The 19,917-nt window shown below is 36.9% G+C and overlaps 1 pseudogene; it reads left to right on the top strand.

Annotated features, from left to right (window-relative positions):
* The first annotated feature begins 212 nt into the window (after window positions 1-212).
* On the top strand, window positions 213-7,784 carry LOC113837139 (annotated as a pseudogene).
* The last annotated feature ends 12,133 nt before the right edge of the window (window positions 7,785-19,917 follow it).

The raw sequence follows: 19,917 nt of genomic DNA, 5'->3' as shown, positions 1-19,917 counted from the left end.
ATGGGGGAATCTCCGAAAGTCTGTCATATCATCCCACGAAGGGCCTAGAACCTACCCGACATGTGCAGGCTGAGAGAGCATCCCTCCATGTGGAATGGTCTCCCAAATTACATTCATGCACCAGGAATAAATACTGATCTACTACCTGAGGCCCCATAGATTCCTGAGTGCTCCTCACTGACACCCACATTCAGGGGGTCTGGATAAGTCCCATGCTGGCCTCTCAGGCATCAGTTTTTGATCCATGAGCTCCCCCTTATTCAGCTCAGCTGATTCTGTGGATTTCACCACCCCTGTCTTGACTCCTTTGCTCATCACTCCTCCTCTCTGCAATTCAGTGTTTAGATGTGGGTGTCTGCCTCTGCTTCCTTCCGCCACTGGATGAAGGCTCTAAAATGTCATATAAGGTAGTCATCAGCCTCATCAGGAAAGGGCATTTACGGTAATCGCTCCACTATTACTAAGATTGCCAGGTGGTGTCATCTTTGTAGATCTCTGCATGTCTCCCTAATGCCACTTCTCTCCTCAAACCTATGATGACTCCCTCTATTATGGTATCTTTCATCCTGATCTCTATTCTCCCACCTCTCCATCTCTTATATTCTGTTGGTGAAGGTTGCCTCTGTACTTCCTATTTTTATTCTTAAACTGTTTGATCACGTTATTTACACAGTTTGTGTTTACTTTATTGCTTCTGTTTCCATTTTCAGATCTTGAACAGTTTTATTTCCTTTAAATATTTATTTCCCAGGCTTCCCTTGAAGGATTTATTCACTTCCTTTTTAAATACCACTATCATCTTCATTTAGTTAGTTTTATGGCCATTTTTCTTGTGAGCCAGCTTCAGTGCCTTTTGTGCTAGAAGAGCTGGGCCCTGGTGGTGACAAAGTGCCCTGGCTGTTACTGATTTTGTTCTATGCTGTCATATACGCATGTGCATTTGTAGTGATTATATGTCTAGGTGACAATATTTTGTTTTTTCTTGGTTGGATGGTTGTCTGTGGCTTCTGTTACTCCCTGGGTTTTCAGAGAGTGTGTTGACTGGTTGTTGCCTAGTTTGCTAGCCTGCTCATCTTGTGTGTTTGAGGTGCAGGGGGAGTAGTGGGAATACTTGCTGGTTTTGGAGGCTGGGAGAAGGGGAAGTCAGGGAGAGATAATATGAAGGATCCACAAGAGGCATGTACAGAGGGGGAAATGTTTCCATTAGTGTTCTTTCATAGAATTAGAGTTGACTCAGAGTGTTGGCTCTAGGGTAAGAGAGTATGGCAAAGGTCTACAGTCAGCCAACCTGGTTTTCTAGCAGGCTTGCTTATGGTTTAGCAAGGGGGGTATCTGTCCAATTTGGTGGCTGAGACACAGGGATGAGGCCAGAATAGAAGGGCAGTGGGGAATGATATGTGGGATCCAGAAGAGGTGTTCACAGGGGTGGGAATGTGAAGCTGCCGCTTGTGTTCTGTTGCAGTGCTAGGAGTGACTCTGATAAGTGTGTCTGGGGTAATAAAGAGAGTGGGGAAAGTCTATGGTTCCTTTGTGACTTTTCAAAGATAAGAATCCTGAATAGCTGTGTATTGGTGGTGCACGCCTTTAGTTCCAGCACTCGGGAAGCAGAGGCAGGTGGATCTCTGTGAGTTCAAGACCAGCCTGGTGTACAATAGCTAGTTCCAGGACAGCCTTCAAAGATACAGAAAAACCCTGTCTCGAAAAAAAACAAGCAAGCAAACAAACAAAAAACAAAAGAATCCTGAATAATTTCTCCTTCTTAAACTACTGTATCCATCACAATATTTACATATTGCTCTACAGGGTGGACTTTTTATTGCTGGTCAGAGATAAAAGTTCATCAATAATCTTGCATTGACTGTTCACTTTCCTAATTTCATCTTTTGAAAATGAATTATTCTCTGTGTTCCCTGGGGCTGATAATACTATGGATTGCTGGTAGTGAATAAAATAGGATACAAAAGGAAAATGGTGAGGTGACCTCTACAGTAGCTGCATTCCAAGTTTTTACTTTCCTCATAAGAAATTGTAGGCTCTGTCTTCTAGGATGCAAATGTGATTTTTAGAACTGTAAAAGTGAGATGTCAGATGAGACAGTATCTATCATACTGGGAAGATTTTGACACACATGGAATTCAGTGAGCTAGTGTATAATACTTTGAAATTCTCTTCAAAATGATATACTCACATGTTTTATGAAAATATGTTTGTTATGCAGACAAAAATTTTACCCATAATATGCAAAGGTCTCATTTCATTTATATATGAAATATATGACATGAAGATAATCTTAAATATTGCTGATGAATTTTTCATGTGATTTTGTCTGTCTCTCTTACAGTGACATAGACACTAACATGAACATTCTTGTTTGGTGTGGCCCAGGTTTCAAATGTTTTTCTTGTCCCAAGAGAAACACAGCACATTGTATATGTGTAACATGTTATTTTTATCTCAATTTGTTGTATTTTTATTTTTAGACTAACTAGGTTATTTAAAAGGGTTCTTTTTAAGGTTATGAATTATTGTATTCATTCTGAAATATATAACATTATTTTCATTTTAAATGATTATTTGAATATTCTTTGAAATTATTAAGAGGATAGAATTGTCATCAGTTTTCCCATTGAAAATCATTATTTTGGAAATGATTTTGGAATGAAGTCCCAATAAAGTAGATTAGATTAAGCTAAAGTTGGGCACAATATGGTAGTATTTGTTCATCCTCTTAAGATTAATAAATTTAACACAGTATCTATGGGTTAGAACTGAAAATTAATTAGTACAGATCATTTCACCTCTTTGTTTTATAATACACAATATACTTAATCACCAGAAGTTACTCTCAAAATAAACCAAATGTATTGTAGCATAAGTGAACTGACAAAGATCTAAAAATATTTTAAAAGTCTACAAACTAAAGAATACACATTCCCATCAGCCCATAAAATTTTCCCCCAAATTGATACATGAAGAGAAAAAAAAGAGGGCATTAGGTCCCTGGGAACTGGAGTTATGGGTGATTGTAAGCCACCATGTGGTTGCTAGGAAGTGAACACATTACCTCTGAAAGAATAGAGAACACTACTACTGATACATCTAGTAAAATTAAATAAAATAATACACCTTCACAACACACACACACACACACACACACACACACACACACACACATTGGTTTTTTGAGACAGTGATTCTCTGTGTATCCCTGGCCTTCCTGGAACTCACTATGCAGACCAAGCTGAACTTATATACCGAGATACACCTACCTCAGCCTACTGCGATCTCGGATGAAAGGCATGTGCCACCATGCATAGCTACTTGCTTCATATTTTTAATGTAATTTGAAAAAAAAACACTTTCTTAGGAATTTCAGGCATGCTACAATATACTTTGACAATATTCATGCCCTTTTTTCAATAATTCTTTTCATATTGGCTCTAACCCTTTTCAGATTTCATATACTTTTTTTTTTTGGATAACCTACCTACCTGGGGCCACTCCTTAAAGAAAACTGATTCTTAATAATATAAGAGCCTTTAATTGTAATAAAAATCAAAACACAAAGCATGTCTCAATAACTTGGTACAGCTCACATAATATTGTGTTTTACCTGATGAGCTATAATGGGCAGCACTCTTATAATACATGCCAACTTTAACCACAGTTGCTTGAAAGTCATTGTAAAACAAAATACTTTCTGATTGGATTTAATTCCAATTTCATAAGATGAATTCAATACCTGACACAATTATTGGGGCCAGGAATATGTGGCTAGAAGTCCTAGACCCTACAATACGATTTGTAAATGAAGTAACATGGATAAAGTAGTACAAAAAATGGATAAAGAACACTGAAATAAGGAAACTTTGTAAGGCATAGGACTCTTATTGTGTCCTCAATAAGAGTCTCTACACAAGATCATATATAAAAGAAGGTCTATAACTAATAAGAAAAAATTGCAACTTGATCAAGAAATGTAAAATATAAATGCAACTTCTTGTCATAACTTAATCAATGGAAAACAATTTATTGAGAAAAAGAATGAACTTTACACTCATGGCTATGCTCCTATGATTGGTATTTGTTTAGTACCAGGAGCAGGAAAATTAATTTATATTTCTCTGTTCATGTATTCATGTCTATTTTATGGCCTATAATATATGTATTGGAAATACAGACCTCAGCTGCAATTATGTCAAAAAATGACTTTTCCATATTTTTGCATAAAAATATTATGAAATATCATCATCCAGAGAATTCATTTCATATGAGAGTTTAGAAATGAAAAATCAAATTCCTATAGAAAACAAGTTGGTCAGGGTTTGTTTGATGAGTACATATATAAAAATTCATCTGAAAGACCTTCTTGAAGTTGCAAAAATATTTTAGATCTTTATAAAAGCAGTTGATTCAGCATGAATCCATTCCATTCTACTGTGTGAGATATTTATTCATTTAACTTGTGTTTGAATTTTCATTGTATATATTCTTTGTACATGATACATAAGAGCCATAATATATTGTACCTTTGACATTAACCTCTATATTCACTTTAATACACTTTCTCTGTATTGCTTTTTGAAAATTTTTGGACATTTAAATATATATGCTTCATAATATTAAAATGGCATTTGAGTAGAGTTGAGTAGAGTGAAAAACAGTAAGTTCAAAGATTACATTATATTGTTTCATGTCATCTGTTGTTGCAATGCAATAGGAAAAACTCTATAGGAAATGATTCTGAGATCTTGACTCATCCTTGAGGATTAAAAGCTGTTTGTGATTCAGCAAGTCTCCTCGATACTCTAAAATTTAGTTGGGCATAAATAAAATAAGTTTAAGTAAATCTCACACTGGGTCAAAGAGGTAATTTGTTAAAATTCAAAATCAGTTTCAAATAACTATTCAAGGAAAAAGGAAAGTTATTTAGAAATCAAGAAAATAACCAAGTAGGTAAATAATTCGTTTGAAAAAAAATAAGGTGAATATCTTTTCCCATTCAGTGGGCTGCTGTTTTGTTGTGCTGACTGTGTCCTATGCCTTACAAAAGCTTCTCAGTTTCAGGAAGTCCCTTTTATTAATTGTTGATCTCAGTGTCTGTCCTACTGGTGTATTGTTCTGGAAGGGGTCTCCAGTACCAATTAATTCAAGGGTTTTTCCCACTTTCACTTCCAATAGGTTCAGTGTGGCTGGATGTATGTTGAGGTCTCTGATCCATTTGGACTAAAGTTTTGTGCATGTTGAAAAACACGGTTCTATCTCCAGTCTTCTACATTCCAGCATCCAGTTATGCCAGCACCATTTGTTGAAGATGCTTTCTTTAGTCCATCATATAAATTTAGCTTCTTTTTAAAAAATCAGGTGTCCTTAGCTGTGTGGTTTAATATCAGGGTTTTCAACTCTATTCCCTTGTCTACCTGTCTATTTTTGTGCGAATACCAAGCTGTTTTCAGGATTATACCTCTGTAAGAGAGCTTGAAGTCAGGTGGGTGATGCCGTCAGAAATTTATCTAAAGTACAGGGTTGTTTTGGCTATCCTGGTTCTTTTGTTTCTCCATATAAAGTTGAGAATTGTTCTTTCAAGGTCTGTGAAGAATTGTGTTGGGATTTCGATGGAGACTGCATTAAATTTGTAGATTGCTTTTGGCAACATTGCCATTTTTAGTATATTGATCCTACATATCCAAGAACATGGGAAATCCTTCCTAATTTCTAATATCTTTCTTTAATTTCTTTCTTTAGATAATCAAAATTATTATGGCACAGTTCTTTCACATTTTTTGGTTACCATTATCACAAGGTATTTCATGTTGTTTGTGGCAATTGTAAACAGTGATGTTTCTCTGATTTCTTTCTCCACAAATGTATCATCTATATGTAGTAGGGCTACAGATTTTTTTGAGTTAATCTTGTATCCTGCCACTTTGCTGAAGGTGTTTGTCAGCTGTAGCAGTTCCCTGGAAGAGGTTTCTGGGTCACCTATGTAGACTATAATATCATCTGCAAATACTGAAAATTTTACCTCTTCCTTTCCTATTTCTATCCCCTTGATATTGGTTTGTTGTCTTATTGCTCTAGCTAGAAGTTATAGGAAAATATTGAAGAGGTATGGAGATAGTTTACAGTCTTGTCTTGTCCTTGATTTTAGAGAAATCACTTTGTGTTTCTCTGAATTTAATTTGATTCTGGATGTCAGCTTCCTGTATATTGCTTTTATTATTTTAAGGTATGTTCCTGTTATCCTTGATCTCTCTAAGACCTTTATCATGAAATGGTGTTGGACTTTGTCAAAGGATTTTTCATCATCTAGTGAGATGATCTTGTGTTTTTTTCCCTCAGATTGTTTATATGATGGATTACATTGATGGATTTTCGTATGTTGAACCATCCCTGGGATGAAGCCTACTGGATCATGTTGGATGATTTCTCTGATGTGTTCTTGGATTCGATTTGTCAGTATTTTGTTGAGTATTTTTATATCAATGTTCATGAAGGATATTGGTCTGGAATTCTCTTTCTTACTTGTATCTTTGTGTGGCTTGGGTATCAAGGATATTGAAGCCTCATAAAAAGAGTTTGGCAACGACACTTCTTCTATTGGGTGGAATAGTTTGAGGAGAATTGTTATGAGCTGTTCCTGGAATTTATGGTAGAATTCTGCACTGAAGCCATCTGGCCATGGGCTTTTGTTTTGGTTGGGAGACTTTTCCAGATGTCTCTGGCCTGGCATACCTTTATATCTACAATAAAAACATTCTCCTCAACCATGAAATAAATAATTGCTTATAGAGAAACTGTTCAGGCAGTGCTGCAGGGAAGTCCAGGCAAGGCCAGAAATTGGCTTGCCATGTCACCTCAGACATGTAGAATGTTGTCCACAGAGCCTGGGATGGGACTCTGGATGTATTTTCCTCATAAAAGAAAAGGGAATGGAAAGGCCCATTCTATGTCATCCAAGGGGAAGACCTCCAGTTTTGGCAGATAAAGGCCTGGTCTATTGGGGATTGTGACAATGACTTGATGAATGGAACAGGAGATTTAATTCACTAAATAAGCCATTGAGACCATCAGCAAGGTGAACCTAAAACTCAAATTCTTTGTTCACTGTTCCAGCCTCATCCATGCAATGCCAGGGCCTCACTGTGGGGGGTAGATCATGAACTTGCAGTAAGTACTAAAGCCAATTTACCAAGACATTTCACTGGTGTTGGTCAGTGGCAACAAGGACTTGGGAAATGTTCTCACAGCCGAGATTGTGGAGTAGTTCTGCCATACATGGGTAGATGACTATTTCAACTTCTAGGTAGTGAGCCTCCTGTTGCTGGTGCTCAATTCATAGTTCTTCTATGATGCCTCCAAGTTTCCTGCACTGAAGCAAGCCCAGGACTATTGGCTAGGCCAATAGCTGAGAGTTGCAGTGCAGCAGAGGTGCTAGTAAGCCATTGTCTTCCAGACATCCAGCAGTTCATGTAGAGTATTGATGAGGATAAAGACTACCTCAATTTTAACAACACTGTCTGGAAGTAGGTGGTAGACAAGGTTACTAAAGCAGGTATCAGAGTTGTGTTCTTTAGCCACTATCACAGGAATGGTGGAGAGAACCAACCAGGATGTTAGCATGGTGGTTTAATTTGCAATATGGTTACAGAAAAGGAAAAGACACCCATGAGTTCTGTGTGGTGGTCATCACTGCTGAGAAAGTTTTTCACTATTACTACCGCTTAGTTGAGGTGAGCAAGAGAGGAATTTATGATGACCTGAAACAGCTGATGAAGGAGTGATTCCCTCTATAACTCAATGAGTTTTCATGCCCATGACCATTCATCTTGCTAGAATGTTCACAGCCCCTCATAGCAATGTCTGAGTTGACAGGCAGGTTTTTGAATGGATTTGACCTTTTGTGAGTCAACATGTTAGTTCCTATCCTTAATTATATTCAAAAGAAGGCAATCTTCTTCTTAAAAAGCCAGAAAAGAAGAGAAAGATAAAGAGTAATAGACAATATCCTTCCAGAATAATTCTGAGGGCAATTCCAGAGATTATGAGTGATGCAAAGCTGTTGAAAATATTTCAGGATCTATGGTGAGACAAATATTTCCATAAAATAAAAGAGAGTTCTTTAGCACTTCACTTTCATGAAATGATCTGCAAGAAAAAAAATCTGATTAATGAATGCAACTGATGAAAAAGACCTCATGAATATTTGTACAGTATTATCACATGTTAGTCTTAGAAAATGCCTCATTCTTTTTATCAAAAGAAACATTGTCCAAAATATAAAGTATGATACACTACAAGATAAATGTTAAAATTTTAAGAATACAACAAAGCAATCAAAATAGATATTAATTGAATCAATGCATAAATTCTTAAATTATGCAAACAATGAACACACTCTGAATAGCAAACAGAAAATAGATAACTATTAATTAGACATTTAAATTTTAATTTAAATACATTTATGTAAAATTTAAAAACAGAAGCACAAAGCTTTCAGATACTTCTTGTTTAGCATAGTATCTATTACTTGTGAATGCAAAGGGTCCTCAGGACACTTACTCTGATTTTAGCAGGTGTGAAAGTGTGTGGAATAGATTAAAAAGGTTTTTTTGACAAAAGTTTGTTTAAATTTGTGTGCTGTCAGTATGTGCTTTGTTGTATTTATCTCACCCGACTCAAATTTCTAAAATAAAATATTTTCCATAATGAAAAAAGACACCTTATTAATGAATGTTTGACAAGAAAAAGCCACAAATATTCAATATTAATATTGATAGGCCCAACACCATCTCTACCTTCACTGCTGTGAATCCTTCCCTCAGTTGCAATGGTTTTAGCCTATCCACTGATTCATTCTTCTGCTCTATCAATATTATTTTTGCACAGGTAGACACAATTTCTTTTTATTTAAAAATAACATCCATTTCAGATTTTAAGCCTGAATTTGTGTATTTATTCTATTCAGAAGATCATGGTGTTAAACACTTTGGGGTGAATGAATTCTATATAAAATGATTACACAATGAATGAAAGTTTTACAATAATGGGACAGGGGTTGGAAATATAGTTAAGTGTTAAGAACATTTCTTTGTATTGCCAGGGAACCAGGGTTAGGTTCTCAGCAGCTGCATGGCAGCTCCCAACCATTTGTAATTGAAATTTAATGGGTTCTAATGATCTCTTCTGAGCTCTGGTGCACCTATATGTCTGCAGACAAAACATTCATACATGTAATATTTTTAAAGTGACAAACACAGAATTGAAATTTAACCATGGTGTGGCTTATGCCTAGACTGTTATTATAAACTTCAGATTTACATTGCTGATTGCATTTTAAAATGTCACTGACATTTGTCTTTATTAGTACATAGAGTTTGCATTACTAAATAAGGAAGTTTTGTCTACATTTGTCACTAACACAAATATTTAAGGAGGTAAAATCTCACTATTTTTCTTTGCACACCCCATTACATCCACACATACACTGTTGTTCATCACCAATACAGGAACCACTTCTCCAGCACTTTTCTTTTCCCATGTCAGGGTCATCACATGTCAGTCTCTGGGTAGACTGGTTTCACCAGGAACTGCCACAGAGACACCCCTTTATTCATGTGAAGTTTCTTTGTGCTGATGCTTCACATGATTATGTGATTTCCTTTCATGCTGCCTAAATACCTGAAAATCACTAATTTACCTTATGAAATCTTAGTCCAACATAGAAGTCCCAAGGAACTTCATTTGTACACCTCTATTTTTATGAGATTGATAATTCTATGTCCATTTCAAATATCAACTAATTCAGTATTTTTCTCTCCATTGATTCCCATGAGTGTAGCTGTATTCTAAAATTTTCACCTTTTGCTGGTACCAAAATATGATGCATACATAGATGGCATTTGTAGCTCTTTCTCTTAACATTAATTTGTCAGGAAACTCGATTTCTTTGGAACTACAGTTTTTTTATTTGTTTTGTTTTTAATACAAAGGTTTTCTCTGTGTAGCTTTGGAGCCTATTCTGGCACTTGCTCTGGAGACCAGGCTGGCCTTGAACTCACAGAGATCCACCTGCCTCTGCCTCCCACATGCTGTGATTAAAGGTATGTGCCACCAATGCCCAGCTGGATCCAGTTTTATTAATCATTTATGATAGGACATGAAGATGTGGAAATGATTTCACTCTTTGTTAATACATCCTGGTATACTTTATTAGAAACCTGTCCATGAAAATTGAATAATTTAAGGCCCAATTATAAAGCTAACATTAAGAATGACCACTGTTGAGTTCAATCACACTATTACTTTTGACAAGTTTGGCAACCGTAGTTTGCAAAATCAGAGCATGTATTTAAATAAAGTTTCACATTTCCAGCAAGGCCTTATGGTCTTTGACCAAAAAGGAGTTTGTATTCTGGTGATTAAATAGTGTTGAACGAGAATCTTAATGGCTGATCTTGTAAGTCATTAATAAGCATTTTCAAAAATCCCAGACCTTGTCTGTTTAGCCTCAAGGGGTAACATTGTTATGTCCCAGTTTTCAGCAGTCCTGATGTGACTCCAGGTAAATACTGATCATCAATAGAAGAGCCAAACTTCATGTTGGCATGAGTGCAGATTGGTATCAAAAAGAAGAAGGAAAAAGAGAAGAGAAACTCTAAGGCACTACATTAAGTGTTCATCACAGACCATATCTTGGTCCACTCTAGTTTCATTATTAGTGGTTCAAGGACATACAGATTTCACCTTCACCATCAGTAGTCTGCATCCAAAAGACTCTATAACTTTCAACTGTCAATAGGGAACTATCTAATATTTCAACATGTATAGATCAGAGCATAAACCACCCAAGAAGAAGAAGAAGTCCTAAGTTGAGCTGCCTCTACTGCTCCTTATGGTGTAACCACCTGATTGAAAAAATGCAGACTATCCAAGCTTTCATTTGTAAACATGTTTAGGGTCAACAAACTTTGGCACCTTTACTGCAGGGACTCTCTTCATTATACATCAGGATCAGACTCAGGGTCAGAATTAGAGAGCTTAAACTATCTCTCTTACTTTGAAAGACACTCATCCTCTTTCTGGGGAGCATCTCCAAATCAAATGGTGCCTAATATTGATGCAAACTGATGAGTTGAATACATTTAACATGCTCTTTAGTTTCAGCACTTCATTTGATTAACTATAATGAAAATAGGCATGACCTCTGCATTGCCACTGGAAAGGGGGAGGGATGATACAATCTGCAGGGATAGTTTTGGCTAAAACCAGGAAAAATAAATAAGGAACTACCGACACAAATATAGCCAACATAATAGAGGAAATGGAAAAGCGAATCTCAGGCATTGAAGACAAACTAGGTGAAATACATTCATCCACCAAATAAAATCTTAAGTCCAACAAATCCCTAAAACAAAATATCTAGGAAATATGGGACACTGTGAAAAGGCTAAACCTGAGAATAATAGGTATAGAAGAAGTTGAAGAAACCCAACTCATACGTGAAGAAAACATATTCAGCAACATCATAGAAGAAAACTTTCTCAATCTAAAGAAAGACATGCAAATGAAACTATAAGAGGCCTACAGAACTCCAGGTAGAGTGGACCACAAAAAATAGTCCCCTTGCCAAATAGTAATTTAAACAACAAACGTACAGAATGAAGAAAGAATTTTAAGAGAGGCAAGGGAAAATTATCAGCTAACATATAAATGTAAGCCTGTCAGAATTACAACTGACTTTTCCATGGAAACTCTGAAAGCCAAACTTTATTAGATAGATATTCAACAAACACTAAGAGACCAGGGATGTCAGCCCCAACCACTATACCCAGAAAAGCTTTCAATCACTATAGATGTAGAAAACAAGATATTCCATGACAAATCCAGATTTAAACAATATATACCCACTAATCCAGCACTACAGAAACTAGTGGAAGGAAAACTCCAACCTAAGAAGTTAACCATTCTCACAAAAACATAGGCAATAGATAACCACCCCCCTTTACCAAAAGCCAAAAGAAAAAGCAAGGTAAATCCACAAACAATACCAGCACTACCAACAAATCAATAACAAACAAGTATAAGCACTCAATGGTCCTTAATTTCCTTCCACATTAATGGTCTTAACTTGCCTTAAAAAGACACAGGCTAACAAAAATGATACAATGACAAAGTCCATCCTTCTGCTGCATAGAAGAAACACACCTCAACTTCAAATATAGATAATACCTCAGAGTAAAGGGTTTGGAAGGATATTCCAATCAAATGGACACATGAAACAATAAAAATCACAGGGAAAATACATCAGGATTATGTCTCAATTCGAAACATCTATGCCCCAAATTCAAAGGCACACGTTTGTAAAAGAAATATCATTAAAACACAAATCACACATAAAACCTGTCACAGCTATAGTGGGAGACTTCAACACTCCACTCTCATCACAGGACAGGACCACCAGACAGAAACTTAACAAAGAGACAAAGGAAATAGAAGAAGTTATGACCGAATTGGCATTAACAGACATCTATAGAACATTCCATCCAAACACAAAAGAATATACCTTCTTTTCAGCACCACATGGAACCTTCTATGTAATTGAACATTTATACTGAAATATAGCAAAACTCAACAGGTACAAAAATTCGAATAAACCCCTGTGTCTGATCAGACCCCCATGCTTTAAACTTATAATTCACCAACATCATAAATTGTAGAAACAACTCAGGTAAATTTTCCAATGGGCAACTGCACCATTTCTGGATCAAGGAAGAAATGAAGAAAGAAATTAAAGACTTCCTGGAATTCAATGAAAATAAAGACACAACATACCCAAACTTTGGGACACTTTGAAAGCAGTACTATGAGGAAAGTTCAAAGCTCTAAGTGCTCATGTGAAAAAATTAGAGAATAGTCACACCAGAGAATTGACAGCACAACTTAAAGCTGTAGAATAAATAGAAGCAAATTCACTGAGGAGTAGTAGACACCAGGAAAATCAAACTGAGGGCAGAAATCAATAAAGTTCAATAAAAAAAAACATTTCAAAGAATCAGTGTAACAAAGAGTTGGTTCTCTGAGAAAATCAACAGGATAGACAAACCTTTATCCAAACAAACCAAAAGGTAGAGGCATGCAAATTAACAAAATCAGAGATGAACAGCAGGACACAACATGGGATACTGAGGAAATACCGAGAAACTATAGGTCATACTTTTAAAATGTGTACTACACAAATTTCAAAAATTTAAAGATAATGGAAAATTATCTGGAGAGATATCACTTATCATAATTGAATCAAGCACAGACAAGTAACATAAAATGACATGTAAGCCATAATGAAATAGAAGCATTCATCAAAAGTCTCCCAACAAAAAGAAGTCCAGGGTCAGATGTCTTAATTGCTGAATTCTACCAGAAATTCAAAGAAGAACTAATACCAATACTCCTCAAATTGTTCCACAAAAAGCTGAAAGTTCATTGCTAAATTGTTATTTTTAATTTAAATTAGAAGCAAAATTATTTCCCATGACAATCCCAGTTCCCTTCTCCCTACCTTCCTCCCCTTCCACCTCCCCAAATAAACCCTACCTACCACATATAATTGCTGCTCCCTCTGGATGGTGAGGCCTTCCATATGGTGTCATCAGAGTCTATAATATCATTTGGGATAGGGCCTAGGTATGCCTCATGTGTCTTGGCTTAGGGAGTATTCCTCTATGTGGAATACGCTCCCAAAGTCCCCAAATATGCTAGGGATAAGTTCTGAACTACTACAGGAGGTCCTGTAGATTTCCAAGGTTTCCTCACTGAAAGCCATGTTCCTAGGTTCTGCATCAGTCCCGTGCTGGTATACCAGCTATGAGTCTGGGGAACAAGAATTCCCCGATGTTCAGGTCAATTGTTTCTGTGGGTTTAACCAGCCTGCTCTGCACTCCTTTGCTCTTCACTTGTCCTACTCAGCACAGTGATTCCAGTTCAGTTCAGGGAGTAGTTGTGGGAGTATGCTTCTACTTCCACCAACTGCTGGATGAGGGCTATAAAATTGGTGGCATATAAGTCAGACATCAATTTCATTATCAGTGGAGGGCATTTAAGGTAGCCACTCCTCTGTGGCTTAGATTGTTAGTTGGTGTCATCTTTCTAGATTTTCAGAAATAAACCTAGTGCCTTATTTCTCTGAAAACCTAAAATGTATCCATTATGATATCTACATTCTTATCTTCTATTATTCCCCTGCTCCCTCAAGTCCTCTGCAACACTCTTCTTTGACCCTTCTCTTTCTCCTAGCTCTAATCTCCATTTTGCCATGATCTCAATTTGATCAGTGGATCCTAAATCTTTCCCCTTCTCCAGAGGATCATAAATGTTTCTCTTAGGGTCCTAGTTTACTAGCTTCTCTGGCAGTGTGGATTGTAGGCCGGTAATTCTTTACTCTATGTCTAAAATCCATATAAAAGTGAGTACATACCAAGTTTGTATTTTTGTGATTGGGTTACCACGCTCAGAATGGTTTCTTCTAGTTCCATCCATTTTCTGCAAATTTCAAGATTCCATTATTTTTTTTTCTGCTGAGTAGTACTCCATTCTGTAAATGTACCACATTTTCTCTACCCATTCTTTTTTTTGAGGTGCATCTAGGCTGCTTCCAGTCTGGCTAATACAAATATTGCTGCCATGAACATCTTTTAACAGATGTCCTTGTGGTATGAATGTGCTTCTTTGGGTATATGCTTAAGATTGGAATTGCTGGATCTGTGGTAGACTGATTCCAATTTTCTTGGAGAGTCCTCATACTGATTTCCAAAGTGGCTTTACAGGTTGGCTCTCCCACCCACAGTGAAGAAGTGTTCCCATTTCTCCACATCCTCCCCAGCAAAAATTGTCATTGGTGTTTTTGATTTTGGTGATTCTGACAGGAGTAACATGGTATCTCAGACTTGTTTTGATTTGCGTTTCCCTGATGGCTGAGAATTTTGAACACTTTCTTATGTGTCTTTCAGCCATTTTAGATTCCTTTATTGAGAATTGTGTATTTAGTTCTGCACCCCACTTTTAAATGTATTGTTTGGTGTTTTGGAGACTAACTTCTTCAATTCTTTGTATATTTTGGAGATAAGCCCTCTGTCAGATGTGGGGTTGGTGAATATCTTTTCCCAGTCTGTGGGCTGCCAATTTGTCTTGCTGACTGTGTCCTTTGCCTTACAGAAACTTCTCAATTTAAGGAGGTCCTATTTATCAATTGTTGATCTCAGTGTCTGTGCTACTGGTGTAATGTTCAGGAAGCATTCTCCTGTACTAATTAATTTAAGGGTATTTTCCACATTGTTTTCTAAAAGGGTTAGTGTGGCTGGATTTATGTTGAGTTCTATGTTCCATTTTGATTTATGTTTTGTGTATGGCGATAGGCTTTGGTTTATCTGCAGTCTTCTGCAAGCCAGAATCCAGTTATGCCAGCACCATGTGTTGAAGATATTCTCTTTGTTCCAGCATATATATTTGGATTGTTTGTCAAAAGTCAGGTTTTCATAGGTATGTGGGTTAATTTCAGGGTTTTTCAACTCTATTCCATTGGTCTACCTGTCTATTTTTGTGTCACTATCAATCTGTTTTCTGTACTATGGTTCGATAAAAGAGCTTGAAGTCAAGGATTGTGATGTCTCCAGAAGTTCCTTTATTGTACAGGGTTGTTTTGTCTATCATGGGTCATTTGTTTCTCCTTATAAAGTCAATAATTTTTCTTTCAAGTTCTGTGAATAACTGTTTTTGGATTTTCATGGTGATTGCATTGAATCTGTATATTGCTTTTGGCAACACTGCCATTTTTACTATGTTGATCCTGCCTATCAAAGAGCATGGGAGAACTTTCCATTTTCTTTTATCTTTTTTAATTTGTTTTGTTAGTGACTCAAAATTCTTATGGTACAGGTTTTTCACTTTTTTGGTTAGTGTTACCACAAGGTGTTTTATGTTGTTTGTGGCATTTGTGAAGGGTGATGTTTCTCTGATTCCTTTCTCCACCAATACGCCATCTGTATATAGAAGGGCTACAGATTTTTTTGAGTTCATATTGTATCCTGCTACTTTGCTGAAGGTGTTTGTCATCTTTAGGGGTTCCCTAGTAGAGTTTCTCTGGTCACTTATGTAGATTAACATTTCCTCTGCAAATTGTGAGAATTTGACTTCATCACTTCTGGTTTGTATTCCCTTGATCTCCTTTTTGTTTTATTGCTCGAGCTAGAACTTCAAGAACAATATTGAAGAGGTATGGAGAGAGTGGACAGCCTTGTCTTGCCTCTGATTTTTGAGGAATTGCATTGAGTTTCTCTCTACTTAATTTGATGTTGCTTGCTGGGTTGCTGTATATTGCTTTTATTATGTTGAGGTATGTTCTTGTTATCCCTGATTTTTCTAAGACCTTTATCATGAAGGGGTGTTGGATTTTGTCAAAGCTTTTTTGGCATCCAGTGAGATGATCATGTGTTTTTTCCCTCAGTCTGTTTATTACGGTGGATTACATTAATGTATTTTTGTATGTTGAACCATCCTTGCATCCCTGGGATGAATCCTAGTTGATGATGGTTGATGATTCTGTGATATGTTTTTTTATTCAATTGAAGCATTGTAAAAGAGTTTCATTGCCAAAAGAAGCAGAAGTTTCATTGCCAAACTCTTATTATGAGGCTACAATTTCCTTGGTATCCAAGTCACAAAAAGATACAACTTAAGAAAGAGAACTACAGACCAATATCCATCATGAACATAGATGCAAAAATACACAATAAAATACTGGCAAACAGAATCCAGAAATATATCATAAAACTCATCCACTATGATCAAGTAGGCTTCATCCCTGGGATGCAATGTGGGTTCAACACATGAAAATCTATCAATGTAATCCACCATATAACCAGACTGAGGAAAAAAAAAACATGATCATCTCACTAGATGCCAGAAATTCCTATGACAAATCCAACACCCCTTCATGCTAAAGGTCTTGGATAGATCAGGGATAACAGGAAATTACTGCTCATAATGAAAACAATATACAGTAAAACTATAGCCAATGTCAAACTAAAAGGACACAGTCAGAAAGACAAAATGGCAGTGAACAGAATGAGAAAAGCTATTCACCAAGCCCAATCTGACAGAGGGCTGATATCCAATCTTTCCAAAAATCTCAAGAAGCTAGTGTCCAAAGCACCAAACAATACAAGTAAGTAGTGGGGTACTGAAATAAATAGAGAATTCTCTACAGAAGAATTCTCTAAAAAGGCTGAACGACACATAAAGTATTTAACATCCTTAGCCATCAGGTATATTCCAATCAAAATAACTATGAAATACCATCTTCTTCCTGTCAGAATGGCTGAATAAAAAACACCAATGATAGCTTATGCTAGATAAGATATAGAGAAAGAGGAACACTCCTCCCTTGCTTCTGGGAGTGCCAAGTCTACAGCCACTTTGGAAATCAGTATGGAGATTCCTCAGAAAAATGGGAATCAATCTACCACAAGATCCACCAATTCCACTCTTAGGCATATACCCAAAAGACGCACATTCATACAACAAGGACATATGTTCAAGTATGTTCATAGAAGCATTATTTGTAATAGCCACAACCAAGAAGCAACCTACAGGCCCCTCAACTGAAGAATGGACAGAGAAAATGTTGTAAGTTTACACTATTCAGCAGAAAGAAACAATGAAACAATGGAATTTTGAAATTTGCAGGAAAATGGATGGAACTACAAGAAACCATTGTGAGTGAGATAATCCAGTCACAAAAAGACAAACTTGGTATGCTCTCATATATATATATATATATATATATATATATATATTTTACACATAGAACAAAGTATCACCAGCTTTCAATCTACACCACCAAAGAAGCTAGGAAAGAAAGAGGACTCTTACAGAGACACACATAGTCCACTTGGGAAGTGAAATGGGACACGATCTCCTGAGCAAATTGGGAGCATGGAGGGAAGGGAGACGGAGCTAGGAAAATGAGAACATGAGAAGGACATAAGGGAGAGGGAAGGTTGAATTGGGCGAAGAAGAGAGCAAGAAAAGTGTTAGCATAATATAGTGAGCCTTTATAGGTTTAAAGCGAAATCAGACACTAGGAACATAATCAGACATATACAAGGATGAGACCAACTAACATCCTAAGCAACAGAGAAAGGCTACCTTAAATGTGCCTCCCCTGATAATGAGATTGATTGCTCCATTATATGCCATCCTAGACATTCATCCAGAACCTGCTGGAAGTAGAAGCAGATAGCTGCATCTAAACACTTAACTGAACTGGAATCCAGTTTCACATAATGAGCTGTGATAAGCAATGTTGTCAAGAACTTTCTGGTGAAACCGATAGAAACAGCTGACCTGAACAAGGGGGAAGTCATATCCCCCATAGTGATAGCTGGGAAACCAGCATGGAACTTATCCAGACCCCATGAATGTGGGTATCAGTGAGGAGGCCTTGGGAATCTATGGGGCCTCCTGTGGTAGATCAGTACTTATCCCTAGCATAGGAAAGGAATTTGGGAGTCCATTCCACATAGAGGGACACTCCCTGAGCCTAGACTTATGGAGAGGGCCTATGCTATATCCCAAAGGATATGACAGACTCTGAAGTCCCCCCATTGAAGGGATCACACTACCTGAGGACCAGAAAGATTATGGGATAGGTAGGATGTTATTGGCTGGGGGAAGGATCAGAGGGGAAAGAGAGGGAACTGGGATTGATATGTAAAATAATCCTGTTTCTAATTTAAATAAAAATGGAAAAAAGAAAAGAGACAAGCAAGATTATTGTGGGGAAAAACAGTAATTCACCAACCTTGAAGAAGAGAAGGAGAATATATGCATAAGCTACAGCCCAGGAAGAGAATCACACTTGTATTACATATGTGCAGTGGGCACTATTTACTGCATGAACTCTCATTTATACCTGAGGAAGGAACATGCTTGTGTTTATCAGTGTTGCTTAGCAATGGCTGTTCCATCAATACTTCTGTTTCAGTGGTCAAGCCAGAGCCTCTCTCTTTGGAATTATTCATGCTCGGCTCTGGCGTTTACACAGTGAATGGTTAAAAGCTCATCAATCGATGAGATGTTCTCCAACCTGAAGAATATCTACTGCTTTAAAAAAGAGCTGATAAAAATCTCCTTGTGCTTATATGATGGACCAAGAGGTGAAAGGAAGATATGTTTCTGTTGTGGCTGTAGAATTAAAGACAGACTCAGACAATAGTTTCCACCATGCAGTGTGTATGGAAAAGGTGCAAGTGGCACTGCATCTTCTGGAAAAAGAGAAGTAGCATATATATTATAAGGACTCAGGGAAAATGTGAGAACACTTATTAACTAGGTATGAGGGTCCTTGAGGAATTTGGGTGATGGGAGAATCCTGCCTTTCCTAGATTAATTGAGGACATGAGGAGTGAGTGGAGCCCAGCTATGCTTTCTGTACTACAGTCTCCTGGGTACCTGTGATCACTCAGATGTCCAGTATCAAGATCTTCTTCTGAAGCAGTAGAACCATGAGAGATTGTTTTATCATAGAAGATTGCATGAGAGACAGCAGATTCAAAGGAAGAGGGAAATGAATGGGATGAAGATGAATGATGGGAAAGACACATAGAATAAATACAAAGAAAGTAAAAAAGAGTTGTGGTGGTCATAGCATGTCTTCACAGCAATAGAAATCCTATCTAAGACAACATGGTTGCTTCTGTATATGAGAATAAACATAATTTTAATCTGATTTTGAGTATCCTCATTTCAGATTATATTTTCCAGATCTATACATTTTCCTACAATTTCCCCAATTTCATATTTCTTTATATTTTAATAAAACCCCATAATTTCATTACCCACTCATGTTTATGAACATCCATC

The sequence above is a fragment of the Cricetulus griseus genome, chromosome 8 (genome assembly GCF_003668045.3).
Source record: "Cricetulus griseus strain 17A/GY chromosome 8, alternate assembly CriGri-PICRH-1.0, whole genome shotgun sequence".
In the NCBI taxonomy this organism is placed as follows: domain Eukaryota; kingdom Metazoa; phylum Chordata; class Mammalia; order Rodentia; family Cricetidae; genus Cricetulus; species Cricetulus griseus.
This window is presented reverse-complemented; position numbering and strand designations above follow the sequence as displayed.